General features: G+C 50.1%; 1 protein-coding gene across 1 annotated transcript in view; it reads left to right on the forward strand.

The window, feature by feature from the left end:
- Positions 1 to 14933, forward strand: part of RAD52 (RAD52 homolog, DNA repair protein) — a 45206-nt gene that overhangs the window by 17687 nt on the left and 12586 nt on the right. The gene's annotated exons all lie outside the window — the stretch shown is intronic.

Here is a 14933-nt window from a genome sequence, read left to right on the forward strand (position 1 = left end):
TAGTGGCTAACCTCGCCTTGTACATGCTGGGATCCCACACGAGTGCCGGTTCTAATCCCAGCAGCCCTGCTTCCCATCCAGCTCCCTGCTTGTGGCCTGGGAGGGCAGTCAAGGACGGGCCAAAGCCTTGGGACCCTGCATCCATGTGGGAGACCCTGAAGCTCCTGGCTCCTGGCTTTGGATCGGCTCAGCTCCAGCTGTTGTGGTCTTTTGAGGAGTGAACCAGCAGATAAAAGATCTTTGTCTTTCCTTCTCTCTGTAAATCAGATCTGCCTTTCCAATAAAGAAATAAATTATTTTTTTTTTTTTTTCCTTTAAGAAGCTTGGTCTCTAGTTGGGTGCTGCTGTGAGGTGGGGGCCCTTTAGGAGCAGGGGTCTCGGTGAGGGGAGCAAGGCTGTTGACGTTGCTCTTGGCGGACTGACTGCTCCCGTGTGCACACGCTGTCGCAGAGTGAGCCCACCCCGTGCCACGGGCCCCTTCTGCATCGGGTCCTTTCTCTTCCCACGTCTTTTCACAAGTTCTGACCCACTCACGGGCCCTCCGCAGAAGCCAAGCAGCCAAGGAGGGGTGGGGCAGCAGCTGTGTTTTTGGACTTTCAAACTCCAATACTGTGAGCTAAGTGAAGTACCCAGCCTTTGCTGTTTTATTGTAGCAACACAAAATGGACCAAGTCACTTTAAAAATGTATATATATATATATAAATGAGTGACCTGCTGGGTCACTCTCCAAATAGTCATACCAGCCAAAGCTGGGCCCATCCAAACCCTGGGGCCGGGAGCTTTTTGCAGGTCCCTCCCGTGGGTGCAGGGACCTAAGGACTTGGGCCCGTCTCCCATCGCTTTCTCCAGGCCCTTAGCAGGGAACTGAATTGGAATTGTTGCAGCTGGGACTTGAACTGGGCACAAGTAATGGCCTTCCCTGCTCTGCCCCAACGTGGCCCCTGAAGACATCTTATTTTGTAAAATATCCACAACCTGTCAACCAAGATGCTCAAACAATGACTGGCTGACTGTTTCCGAGTTAAGTGTAAATACTGGGCAGACAGCAAGTTTCACAGATCTGTAAGGGGGAAGAGAGTAAGGCCACAGCTTCCCTCCCCGGTTCCAGCTGCCACAAAACCACTCGAGGCTCTCTATTTCAACGGTGCCAACAGTTAAAAGAGAAAAAAAAAAGAGGGGGGTCCGGGAGCGGGAATTCTCCTAGGAAAGTGAGAAGTGTTGGATGAGTGGATCTTTGTCTCTTAGCAGTGCTGAACAAATGGAGAAGAGAGTGATGGGGGAGATGTGGGTGATGTTAAATGTGAAAGGAGAAGTACTGCAGTGTACTGCCTGGTTGTACTCCTCAGCTTCGCTTCAGGTGTAAAATCCATCTTCCTCGGCCGGCATCAGTGCCCTTCCTCGGCCTGGCATCAGTGTGGGCATACAGATAAGATACCCCATTTCCCACCTGCTGCTTCCTCTGTGTTCCTGCGGCCTCCCTAGACGTGATGTCTTTGTTTCTCTAACGCCATCATGTAGAGAACTCAGCATTTGCTGCCTTGGGTTTCCGTAGTAGCTGGCTCTCACGGACAGCCGTGGGTTTTGTTCTTGTGTTGTTATATGTGGTGCCTCGCAGGGCTTTGCTCGGTCCGTGCCTGCCCCATGAAATCCAACTGGTCCTCACACCATGTGGGGAACGAATCCTTATCGGTGTCGTATGGAAAGGGGTTCAGAATGATCTGGGTGATCACAAAGGACAGATCAGGAAGGGCAAACTTTTGATTCGGAAATGTTTTCTTCCAACTAGAGCTGTCCTAAGAATAGCTCTGCTGAATCATCAGGTGCGGTTTCCTGTCTTGAGCTGATTACTGAAGATGCCAGGAGTACAGGCTAGTTCATAAACTGGCTAGGGAGCAGACTGAGCAGAGCAGACTAATCCGCCACTTGATATACCTGCATCCTAGCTTCAGGAGTTTGGTTTGACCTCACTGCACCTTCACAGGAGGTGGCTGGAGGGCCTAGGTTCCTGCCACCATATGGGAGACACAAAGGAATGTCCGGACTCCTGCTTTGTCCTGACCCAACTCTGGCTTTTGTGGAAATTTGGGGAGTGAACTAGCAGCTGGAAGATCTATCTCCCTCCCTCTCTCTCTGTCTCTGTCTGTCTCTCTCACTCTCTCTCTTTTGTCTCCTTTTCCTTTAGTTATTTTTTGAAAATATTAAGATTTATAAGGTTGGACTTGGCGCAGTAGCCCTAGTGGCTAAAGTCCTTGCCTTGTACCTGCTGGGATCCCATATGGGTACCAATTGTAATCACAGCTGCCCCACTTCCCATCCAGCTCCTGATTGTGGCCTGGGAAAGCAGTTGAGGACGGCCCAAAGCCTTGGGACTCTGTACCTGTGTGGGAGACCCAGAAGAGCCTCCAGGCTCCTGGCTTCAGATCGGCCCAGCTCCGGCCATTGTGGCCACTTAGGGAGTGAATTATTGGATGGAAGATCTTCCTCTCTGTCTCTCCTCTTCTCTGTATATCTGATATCTATATCTTTCTGAAAAAATTAAAATGAAGTGAAACAAAAGATTGATTTATTTGAAAGAGTTACAGAGAGAGAGGAAGAGACAGATAAAGAGATTAATACGCCATCCTCTGAGTCCCTTCACAGATGGCCGCAACAACTAGAGCTGGATCAGGCCAAGGCCAGGAACGAGCACTCCATCAGGGTCTCCCAGTGTGTGGCAGGGATCCAATCACTTGGGTCATTTTCTGCTACTTTCCCAGATCATTGGTAGGGAGCTGGATGGCAAGCGCCACAGACAGGATTTGAACTGGTTCCCATTTGGAATGCGAGCATCACAGGTGGCAGCTTAACTTGCTATGCCACAACACCGGCCCCAGAAAACAAATAATTTAAAAAACTCTATGGGATTGGGCCTGGTATAATAGTGTAATGGCTAAAATCATTGCCTTAAATGTGCCAGGATACCATGTGGGCACTGGTTCTAATCCCAGCAGCCCTGCTTCCCATCCAGCTCCCTGCTTGTGGCCTAGGGAAGCAGTCGAGGACGGTTCAAAGCCTTGGAATCCTGCACCCATGTTGGAGACCCGGCAGAGGCTCTGGGCTCCTGGCTTCAGATTGGCACAGCTCCAGCCATTATAGTCATTTGGGGAGTGAACCATCGGATAGAAGATCTTCCTCTCTGTTTCTCCTCCTCTCTGTATACTTGCCTTTCCAATAACAATAGCCAGCATCTTCCTCTGAGTCTCCCACGTGGATGCAGGGTCCCAAGGCTTTGGGCTGTCCTTGTGACAGAAGTTAGGGCCCTGGCATCAGGTGACAAAGCTATACTGGAATCACAGCTCCCCTGCGCTCTGCCCAGGCCCCGCTCCAGAGGCTGTAGGAATGTAGGCTGTAGGAATTTGGGAAGTAATGCCAAGGATGGGCACGCTTATCTGTTCGTTTCTTTCTGCTTCTCTTTGTGTCCCTTTGCCTTTTGGATAGATAAACATACATTTTAGAAAATCTTTCAAGAAGAATTACGGTGTAAGTTAGTTTTAGGGCCTGGTGCGGTAGCCTAGTGATTAAAGTCCTTGCCTTGTGTCAGGATCCCATTGAGCGTCAGTTCGTGTCCTGGATGCTCTACTTCCCATGCAGCTCCCTGCTTGTGGCCTGGGAAAGCAGTCGAGGATGACCTAACGCCTTGGGACCCTCCAGGAGACCCAGAGGAAGTTCCTGGCTCCTGGCTTTGGATCGGCTCAGCTCCAGCCATTGTGGCCACTTGGGGAGTGAACCAGCGGATGGAGGATCTTTCTGTCTCTCTTCCTCTTTGTATATCTGACTTTCCAATAACAATAAGCAAATACGAAAAGAAAAGTTTCAGCTGTTGAAAATAATGGTTGATTCATTCTGTAAAAGTTTCATTGCAATAATACTTCTGGGAAACTTTGTGCCAAACCCTGTTCCAAACAGTTCCCATGCATGAATTCATTTAACCCTTACAATCATCACAGCGGCCTCATTAATTAATAATCAACCAATTAATTAATGCCATATTCATCGCCTTAAAGATGCTGTCAATATTAAGACACCATTATTTTGTTTTTTGTTAGGAAAGAGAAGTTTAAAGTCATCAACAAACAGTCCTGCCACCTGCATAGCAGTGCTAAGGCTCCGCACCGCTGCTTGGCTTCCATGTCTTAAATACAGAGAAATCTCTCGTTTCACATGTTGTGGTGTATCAGATTAGGTCACAACCTGCAATGCCCCCCGACATCTCATACGGGCACTGGTTCTCTCCTGGCCGTCCTCGACTGCTTTCCCACGTCACAAGCAGGGAGCTGGATGGGAAGCGGGGCTGCTGGGACACGAACCGGTGTCCATACGGGATTGCAACGCATGCAAGGCGAGGACTTTAGTCACTAGGCTACCATGCCAGACCCATACAGCTAAATCTGAAATTTCTAATCTGGATGCTGACACGGTGTCACAGCGATAAGATGACAGAGACTGTGAAGGCCGGGTAAAGGTTTTCCTAAGTGAAAGTAGGGACTTAGAAATAAAAAGTCAAGTCCAGGAGAGCTTGGCATATACAGGAAAGTACCATAGCACTTGAGGTGTAAACTCCATGAAGCGAAATGGAAATCAGAAGGTTCTAGAAACATCTAGAATTTAAGGCAGAGGGGGGGTCTCTATCTTAATCTAGTGGTTTCAGGCTTAATGCACATTTCTGCTCTGCCCCTCCCCCAGCTGGCAGGACTTCTCCCATTTTCAAGGCCGATTACTTCCTTATAAGACTCCCTTCTTCTAGAACATTCCCTGAACCCCGGGTGAGAGAGTGATGCTGCTTTCAGCATTGTTGCCTCAACTCCAGCCACAGGGATTTTTCCAGCGAATGGATCAGCAGGGAAAAGGCATTTTGCATTAACACAGGGGAGTTCTGACCCCAGCTGGCTCCCTTGCACAACTGCTGGTTGGGATACTGTGCCCTGGGTAGACGCTGTGGAATGACAGCTATTGAAAGAATGCAATGTGGAGATTTTCACTGGTGTTCTCATAGCCTCTCATTTCCTTGTTAAGAAACAGACGGGGCAGTGGTTAAGCCACCTCTTGGAGGGTGTGGGTCCAAGTCCTGTTCAGCTCTCCAGTTTTCTGTTAATGAGGCCACAGTTGATGGTTGGACTCCTCGGGTTCCCGCCACTTACAAGGGTGTCTTGGGTTTGTTCCTGGCCTGTAGTTTCAGCCTGGCTCAGCCCTGGCTGTTGCAGGCATGTAGGGAATAGACCAGTGGAGCAATATGTTTGTCTTTCAAATTAAACAAATAAGTCAGAATTTTTTTTTAAAGGAAAATAAAAAGCTAATGGGTGGCTGAGAAGACTGTTTTGGTTGAGAGCCTTGTTCAAGCTTTTTTTTTTTTTAAAAAAATATTTATTTGTTTATTATTTATTGGAAAGGCAGATTTACAGAAAGAAGGAGAGACAGATCTTCCATCTACTGGTTCACTCCCCAGATGGCCACAAAGGCCAGAACTGAGCTGATCAGAAGCCTGGAACTTCTTCCTGGTCTCCCATGTGGGTGCAAGTTCCCAAGACTTTGGGCCGTCCTCCACTGCTTTCCCAGGCCACAAGCAGGGAGCTGGATGGGAAGTAGAGCAGCTGGGACAGGAACTGGTGCCCACATGGGATGCTGGTGCTTGCCAACAGAGAATGAACCAATAGAGCCATCGTGCCAGGCCCCTATCCAGGCTTTAAATGTCTTCGGGTATGCCTGCTATTGTTTCTGAAAAAAAAAAACCTATTAAAATTTTATTAGTGTTAAGAAAGCACTGGGGTTAGTGCAGAGTCTAGGCTAGACATCCCACACATGCACACGTTTGAATCTCAGATGCCTCACTTCTGATCCAGCCTGCTGCTTATGGTCTGGGAAGGCAATGAAGGCTGACCTAGCAATGAAATGGGAAAGCAAAGAAGGCTGGGCTCCCTGCACCCACGTGAGAAACCAAGCAGAGACTCTTGGCTCCTGACTTCTGACCAGCTCAGCTTTGGTCGTTGCACCCGTATGGGGAGTGAGCCAGGGGATGAAAGAGCTTTCTCTGTCTCTCTCTCTATATAGCACTGCCTTTCAAATAAAAATAATACATCCTTTAAAAAAATGAAAAAGCAAGCAGGCACAGGTTTCGGAAAGCATTACCAACCTACTCAAACTGCGCAGCACTGGCATGAAGGCGTGCACTTGGAGAAAACGGAAGTAAACCCACCGGGCATTACTGACAAGAGGGCCAGCCTTACACAGCGGGGAAAGACAGTGTTTTTAAAAAATGGCGTTGGGCTATTCCAATGCAAAATGAATGAGCTTTTACACTTATGCCACAACCAAAAAGGAATGCACGGTGGATTCATGCAAAATCTGAACCTATAAAATTGAAACAAAAATGCAGAAAACTTCATGACATTGGTTGAGGCCGTTTCTTTGAGGTGACATCAAAAGCACAACCAATAAAAACGAAAAAAGACAAGTGGGATTGTGTCAAGCCTAAGAGATTCTGCATGGCAAAACAAGCGAACAGAGCGACCTGCAGGGGCCCGTGTTGTAGCGGGTCAGCCATTCCCCTGTGAGGCTGGCATACACACGGGTGCTGGTTCCCATCCCAGCTGCTCCATTTCGGAGCCAGCTCCCTGCTCACACACCTGGCAGATCACTGAAGGATGAGCCCGTTATGAGGGTCTCTTCCATTCCTGTGGGAGACCTGGAGGTTTAGCCTCCTGCCTTCGGCTCCTTCCAGCCCTGGCCCGAGCAGCCAAGTAGGGAGTCAACTAGCAGATGAGGGCTCTCTCTCTGACTCCCCCTCTGCTGTTCAGATAAATTAAAAAATAGATCTTTAAAAACTGAAAAGAAGCTATCACTTTACACCTGTTCAAATAGCTATATATGAAATTTATTTATTTTTCAAGATTTTAAAATTTACTTGAAAGCAGAGCTACAGAGACTGAGATCTGTTACAGGATTACTCCCCAAATAACGACACCAACCAGGGCTGGGCCATGCCAGAGTCGGGCACTTCTTTCCTATGTTTTAAAATCCTACTGATTGATTTTAGGATCTTCTTCTGAGTCTCCCTTGGGGGTGGCACTTGGGGCCCCTGCTGCCTTCCCAGGCACATTAGCAGGGAGCTGGGACTTGAATGGTGGGCCAGCATAGCAGGTGAAGGCTTATCCTGTGTACCCTAACACTGGTGTCTTGATGGCCCTCCTCTCCGACTTTAAAAACAGGACTCATTCCTCCTCACACTGTGGTGACATTCTAGATAGGAAAATGAAAGGCTGAGTTCCAGAGGTTTCATCTAGCTGCTTCACTTCCCAAATGGCCACAGTGGTGGACCTGGGCTGATCTGAAGCCAGGAGTTGAAAGTTTTTTCTAGGTCTCCCACATGAATGCAGGGGTCTAAAGATTTGGGACATCTTCAGCTGCCTTCCCAGGCCATAAGGAGGGAGCTGGGTTGGAAGTGGAGCAGTCAGGACACAAACTGGCACCCAGACAGAATACTGTCAACCACCCAACAGAGGCTTATAGCCATGGCCAGTCCCTCAAGGTTTGTGAAATATCTACCCATCATGCTTCTCCTTTTTTGTGTGCAATCTGTTTTATTTGTGTCACTATCATATGCAGTTAATTTTTTGTTTTACTTAGAAGCTTCAAAAATAGAATTCATCAATTCAAAAATTTTTTTGTAAGTTAGAAGTAGGGAGAGACAGAAAGAGACTGTTCATCTGTTGGCTCACTTCTGAGATGGCCCCACTGGCCAGTCCTAGCTCAGCCTACCGCCAGGAGGCAAGAACGCTCCTGTGGGGTGCAGGGGCTTTAAACACACCACCCTCCCCTGCTTTCCCCAGGCCATCAGCAGCTCCAGCTGCCATGCTTACAACGCTGGTCCCCAACAGAACGACAGAGTGCTGTGTAGGTAGCTGCACCTGTCCACCTTTTTCTTTATTGTCTTTTCAACTTCATCCTTGGCAGCATCTTTCCCCTGCCTGCTTTTTACATCGTCTTATGTATGTGTGTTCAGCGTTTCACCGGCGTCTTCCATGGCCATTTGCACGGTTCATAGCCGGCCCCAGCACAGCTGTCTGAGTCTCCCGTGGTGTGCCTGCCACCCGTGCGTGGGCATCGGGCGGGAGCCGGAGTCCTGGTGCCCAGAGCCCGAGCCACAGTGGGGAAGCACTGCGCACTCCCAGACCTCGCTCCCGCCGAGGCGGTCGGTGGTGATGAGTCAACCGAGAAAGGCCATTCTTGGAGCATTGCTAACAGGATGTGTCCTCGTCATCCCGATCCCAGGGGACGTTCCCCGCCACCACAGTCACCCTCTGCGGGTCCCCCTCGCGTTCGCAACGCGGAAGGGACGGACACCAGTGTCCAAGCCGCTTTAGTTGGCTGTGCCGGTCCGGAGCGGAATCCGCGAATCCCTAATAAGCTTTCCCTTTAACCGTTTCTGTCTTGCTGCCCGACATCCCGCCTCCGCTCCCACGGGTGCCGGGACAGGGTCGCACGAGGCCTCCGAGGGACGCGCAGCCCTAGAGGGGGCGGGAAGGAAGGTGGCCAGGCCAGCGGGGTGCGCCGCCGAGCTCCCGCGCGGCTTTACGTCTCCCGGCGCGCTGCTTTGCGGCTCCCCCCTCAACCCGTTGATTTGCGGCGTCTCCTTTCTCAGATCCCTCCCCGAAGCCGGCCTTGAGCAGGTTTGACCTTCTTCCCAGGATGCCGCTGCACTTCCTTCCCAGCTTCCCCTGCGCAGCCTCGCCCTAAGCTCGCGACGCTGACGTGAGGGAGGCTCCCTGCGTGCCCCGCGCGCGGCCGGAGGCGCGTAAGTGGGGAGGGGGCGGCGGCCGGCCGGAGTTCCGGCTGGAGGTGTTGGGGGCGCGGGGGCGCGGGGGCGCCCCGAGTCCCAGGGGACGCTGGCTGCGGCGTTGAACGTGTCCGGAGGGGCTCTGGCGGCCGGGGGTCGTTCTGTAGTGCTGGCGAGGGCCCGGCTCAGCGGGAGACCGCGCACTGGCCTCTGTGCAATTCAGGCACCGACGGACTCAGCTTTTTAAGGTGCGCCCCGCTGGTGGTCGCTGGGGGTGTTTGTAAACTTGTGGTCCCACCGTCACGGGCTCATCCCAGCCAGAATGCTGTCATCACCCCAAGAAGAGACTCCAATGAGCCCGCACCTGTCACTTCCCTCTACTTCCTGTCTGCGAGCTCTTCTCTTTCCCACTAGTTCATAGAAGTGCTGTCATCTGGGAAGATTTTTAGAAAGTTCTTAGGAAAATGGAATTCAAAGAGAAGTTTTGAAGTTCATCTATGGTTTTTCATGATATGGTTTTCCATGAACTTTTACAAGACTCTTTATCCATGGATTTTAAAATGTTTTTGCTTCAAACACTTATTTTATTTCTATTTTACCATAACCTTATTTAAATTTTTTTTAAATTTTTTATTTAAAAGTAAGATTTATAAAGAGAATGGGTTACAGAGAAAGATCCTTTGCCCACTGGTTGACTCCTCAAATGGCCACAATGGCCATTGCTGAGCCAATCCGAAGCCAGGATCCAGGAGCGTCTTCTCATGCAGGTGCAGAGACCCAAGGCCTTGGACCATCCTCTACTGCTTTCCCAGGTCATAAGCAGGGGACTGGATGGGAAGTGGAGCACGTTGGACTTGATCTGGTGCCCATATGGAATGCTGACAGTAGCAGGCGATTAGCCTGTTAAGCCACTTCCATGAGCATTTCCGTGGTCCTCATGCAGTATTGGGATTATTTGCCTTACTATAGTGTTTTCAGCATGCATGCATCCATCGTGTAGCATTTATCAGCACTGGATTGGTTTATGACTAAGAAAATCCTTTGGGTGGGTACACCATTTTGCGTTTCCCTTTTAACTGTTGGTCGTTGATACATCAGCCCTCTGAGGGTTCGTTCCTGTGGGAGGCACAGATATGTCGAACTAATTCCTGGGGCCGGTGGGATGGCTCCATGGGCCAGTCCTTGCATATGGGCGCTTGTTTGTGTGCCGGCTGCTCCGCTTCCCATCCAGCTCCTTACTAATGGCCTAGGGAAACAGTGGAGGGTGGCCCAAGTCCTTGAGCTCCTGCACCCATGCGAGAGACTTGTAAGAAGCTCCTGGCTGTTGTGACCATTTGGGGAGTGAGCCGGTGGATGGAAGATCTCTTAGTTTTTATGTTCTCCATCTCCGTAACTCAGGTAGAGAGATCTTTACAGACTAAAATAGAAGAGACCAGGTGGCGGGGTGGGGGGTGTTGGCTGCAGTGCCGGCATCCTACAGAGTCCTGGCTGCTTCACTCTGCTGCAGCTTCCTGCTCGTCTGGGTAAGCAGCAGAGGACGGCCCACGCTCCTGGGTAGGAGACATGAATGCTCTGTGGGATTTCTCATAGCTACTGAATGACTGAGCCAGTAGATTTAAGAATAGCCTAGTTTGTTTTTGGAGTCACTTTTCCTCTTTTTTTTTAAACTTAACTTTTAAGATTTATCCCATATGGGATGCCAGCACTGTAGGTGGAAGCTTAGCCTGCTATGCCATAGCAACAGCCCCGATTTATTTATTTACTTTTTAAAAGATTAATTAATTTTCACTTGAAAGGCAGATTTACAGAGAGAGGGAGACACAAAAAGATCTTCCATCCGTTGGTACACTCCTCATATGGCCTCAATGGCCAGAGCTGAGCTGATCTGAAACCAGGAGCCTCTTCTGGGTCTCCCGTGCAGGTCCAGGGTCCCAAGGTTTTGGGCACCCTAGACTGGTTTCCCAAGCCAGAAATAGGGAGCTGGATGGGAAGTGGAGCAGCCAGGACGAGCCCATGCCTGTATGGGATGCTGGTGTTTAAAGGTGATGGCTTAGTCTGCTGAGCCTTGGCACTAGCCCCAATTTATTTTAATTTGGAAGTCAGGATGCATGGAGGAGAGACCATCCGCTGGTTTGCTCTCCTCAGGGCCACAATGGGCCGTGTCAAAGCCAGAAGCTTCTCTCAGGTCTCTGTATGTAGAGGCCATCTCTGCCGCTTTACCCAGTGCGTTAGCAGGGAGTTGGATCCGAAGTGGAGCTGCTGGGACTTGAATTGGCACCCAGATAGGATATTGGCCCTGTAGGTGGCAGCCTAACTCAGTGTGTCACAATGCTGGCCTGGCCTTTCCTCTTTTCTTGAGGGATAGCCTGTGTTAACAGCTGAGTGCATTTTTTTTTAAGATCCATTTAGTTATTTGAAAGGCAGAGTGTCAGAGGAGGCAGAGAGAGAGGGAGAAAGAGAAGTAGAGAGAGAGATTGAGATCTTTCTTCTGCTGTTCATTCCCCAAATGGCTATTATGGCTGAGGCTTGGCCAGGCCAGGGGCCTGGAATTCCATCGTAGTCTCCCACATGGATGGCAGGGCCCAGACACCGGGGGCCATCTTCTGCTGCTCTTTCCCAGGCACGTGGATCAGGGGCCTGATTAGAAGTGCAGCAGCCAGGACCCTACATGGTCACTTGACCAGCTGCACCACAACTCCAGGCCCACAGCCGAGTGGGTTTGTCACTTCTGTCCTGCCAGCAGTGTTAGAGGTTTCCAGTTGTTCATGTCCTGGGTAGCTCTGGTGGTGTCACTTTTATTTTGAGTCTTTCTGGTTGAGTGTTATGTCGGTAGGGTTTTCATCTTAGTCCCTGATTGCTAATGCTCTTGTTGACACTTGTGTATGTTCCTTTCTAACGAGTTTGGTCAGATCTTTTACTCGCTTCATTAAAAAAACAAACAAAACACAAAACCAAACCAAACTAGAGGCACAGCTCGTATCCCCCGACTCACTCTCCAGATGTCTGGGCTGGGGCTGGGGACTGGGCGCTCCACCCATGTGCTTTACAGGAACCCAGGTGCTTGGACCGTCACCTGCTCCCTCTTGGGGTCTGCATTTCAAAGCAGCTCCAGTCGAGAGCAGAGCCAGAAATCAAACGCAGGCCCTTGAACAGGGATGTCTTAGCCCTTGGGCTAAGAGCCCACCTCTTCTGCCCACTGCGGAGTGGGTTGTCATTTAACACTGAGTTGCTGTAATTCCTTTTATAGCTTTTTTTGTGTGTGTGTGGTTGCCTATTCATTTTCTTAGAGTTGTCCTGAGTTTTATATTTTGATTTGACAAATTTATCATTTTTTGATATTTATTATTTTATTTATGTTTAATATTGCTTACATAGTTAAGACTGATGCATGCCCATGTGGGCCGCTCATTAGAGTGGGGAAGGTCGAAGTATGGAGGAGGGAGGGTGGGACAAAGGTTTCCAATTTTTTCCTTTTACTCCGATATCTGCAGAGTAGGGGGAGGGGAGGAGGACTCTCTCTGCCAAACTGCATCAGCACCTCGGAACTGGGAGCAGTCCAATGCAGACAAGAGTGTTCTAAGGGTGTTACTTGTAGTTTTGGGAGTTGTGACGTGTTGGTTTCATTGCTCCAGGGTTGAGAAAATCTTTGCAAGGTCTACTGGTTGACCAAGTCTACCTTAGTGCATTCACAGACCCAGGAACATGCTGCAAAGCTTGGCCAAGACAGTTGTTCAATCTGTTCTGCTTTCCATCCTCTGATGGGAGACTTGGCATCCTCTGCTGGCTGTTATGTCCCCCCTGTGTATCTGGGCATGCTGTCCACTGCACAGGCATCAGAGCCAACTGAGAAGGCATAGTCCAAACACACTTCAAAGTCAGATAAAAAATATCCTGTGATTTGTCACTGTGACCAGGATCTGAGTCCAGTGATTTGGTTGGGGAGTTCCTCAAGAAACCCTACCGGGGGTGACCTCAGACTTGATTGTTGTTTGTGCCAGCTAGTGCAGGGTCAGGTTTGGTCTGTGACCTGTACCAGCCAATGCACATTCCAGTGAGTGCAGCTGTGTGGTCAGTTCCACCCCAGACCCAACTCTCAAGTGACCCAGTGGAAGCTGTAGTTGAGGACACCCCCAATAACCCTGTCAGGCCTGCCACCAGTCCCGGTTCGTGCCGGCAAATACAATCATCTAGTGTGGCTTCTTCTGCATCCCATCCAGGTCTTGTGCACACTCATGGTTGCTGCATCTTAGCTCAGCCTGACCCGCCATCAGCTGGGCTGATCTGAAGCCTGAAGCCAGGAGCTTCTTCTGGGTCCCCCATGTGAGCCAGGGATCCAAGCACTTGGGCCATCCTCCACTGCTTTCCCAGGCCGTTAGCAGGGAGCTGGATGGGCAAAGGAACAGCTGGGACCTCAGCCAGCGTCCATATGAGATGTTGGTATTTCAGGCTGCGGCTTTGCCTGTTGTACCACAACACTCTCTCAACATACTGAAGTATTTTGCATATAAGATGGAGATATGTCACAGCATAACCCTGATTTTATTTTGTTTGAAAGATAGGAATTGAGAAAGAGAGATGGCAGCAGGGAATCACCATTCTGCTGGCTCACTCCCCAAACACTGCAACTGCCAGGCTTGGGCCAAGCCAATACAGGAGCTTCGTCCTGTCTCCTGCTTAGGTGCAGGGGCTCACATATGTCGGCCATCTGCTGCTGCCCCAGGAGTATTAGCAGGGAGCTGAACTGCAAGGGGGTAGAGCTGGGACTCAAACTGCTGCCCATATGGGGACCCTTAGGTGGTGCCTAAACCAGTGTGTCCCAGTGATGCCAATGGAGACATTATTTTGAAAACATTTCTCTTTTATCTCTTGCTGTGTGTTTGCATGTTAGAGATTTTCAAATGGCTTTCTCATTTTTTCAGCATCTTAATGTCTAATTTTGTATTGATAATTTGGGGTAGTCTGTGAGATGCCCAGTTTGGCATCCCGCTCATGCGCGCCCTGGGAATTGGCAGGTGATGGCTCACAGAGCTGGGTCCTGGCTGCCCAAGTGGGAGGTCCAGTCGGCTCCTTCCTGGGGCCCAGGCCTGGCTGTGGTGGCCATCTGGGAAGTAAAGCACTGAGTGGGAGATGTGTGTCTAGTCCCTATCTTGCAGATAACTGAAAGTGAAGAAATCTGCTATACTTAAATGGCAGTTCCTCCAGCAGCTGAGAACCACTCCCAAGAGGCATTGGTTCTTGGGCATTTCTGGTTTGCCATGGAAAGGCACAGAATAGTGTCTGGAGCCCAAGAAAGCTCGTGCATGTCAGATGTGGTGTGAGTGTTGGCACGTGGAAGTCAGGCCAGGGAGCCCTGTGTGGAGAGGGCTCAAGAAACAGTGCCAGCATTTGTAGAGGCGAGGGAGGAGAAAGGGAGTGAGAGATCTTCCGTCTCCTGATTTGCTCCTCCTATGGCCACACAGACTGGACAGGGGTGGCAGGAACCGGGAACCTGGAGTTTTCTGTCTGCTGTGTGGGCAAGAGGGGCTCCCACACTTCATGCTTGAGGTGTTACTGCTCTCCCAGGGAGCGGGCAGGGAGCTGGGCAGGGAGAGGGAAGGGAGCTGGCAGCGAGCAGGCAGGAAGCTGGCTGGGAGTTGGCAGTGAGCTGGGCAGGGAGAGGGAAGGGAACTGGCAGGGAGCAGGCAGGGAGCTGGGTAGGGAGCTGGCAGGGAACTGGGCAGGGAGCGGGCAGGGAAATGAAGCAGCCAGGACTCCAGCCATGGCTCATGTGTACTACAGGCCATGACTGAACTCATGGCACAATGTTGGCCCAGCTTCTATTTCTTCTCAGTCTTGTAGAAGTCGTTGTATTTTTTAAATTTTAATAATGGTCTCAGTTGATTCCTGTTCCCCCACTTTACTGAAGGATGATTGAAGCAATTTTAAATGTACACAGCATGATTTTTTGATGTATAGACATTGTGAAAAGATTACCACAATCAAGCAAATTGATAGATCTGCCTCTTCCCAAAGCCCCTGCTTCTAGCGTGGTAAACTGGGTGTCTCTCCTTCGTGCTTTGGTAAATTGGATCCCCTCCCTGCAAGGTTAAATATAATACATTCTCATTGCAAAAATCGCCACAA

The sequence above is a fragment of the Ochotona curzoniae genome, unplaced genomic scaffold (assembly GCF_017591425.1).
Source record: "Ochotona curzoniae isolate NIBS_2020 unplaced genomic scaffold, NIBS_Ocur_1.0 contig_2235, whole genome shotgun sequence".
In the NCBI taxonomy this organism is placed as follows: Eukaryota; Metazoa; Chordata; class Mammalia; order Lagomorpha; family Ochotonidae; genus Ochotona; species Ochotona curzoniae.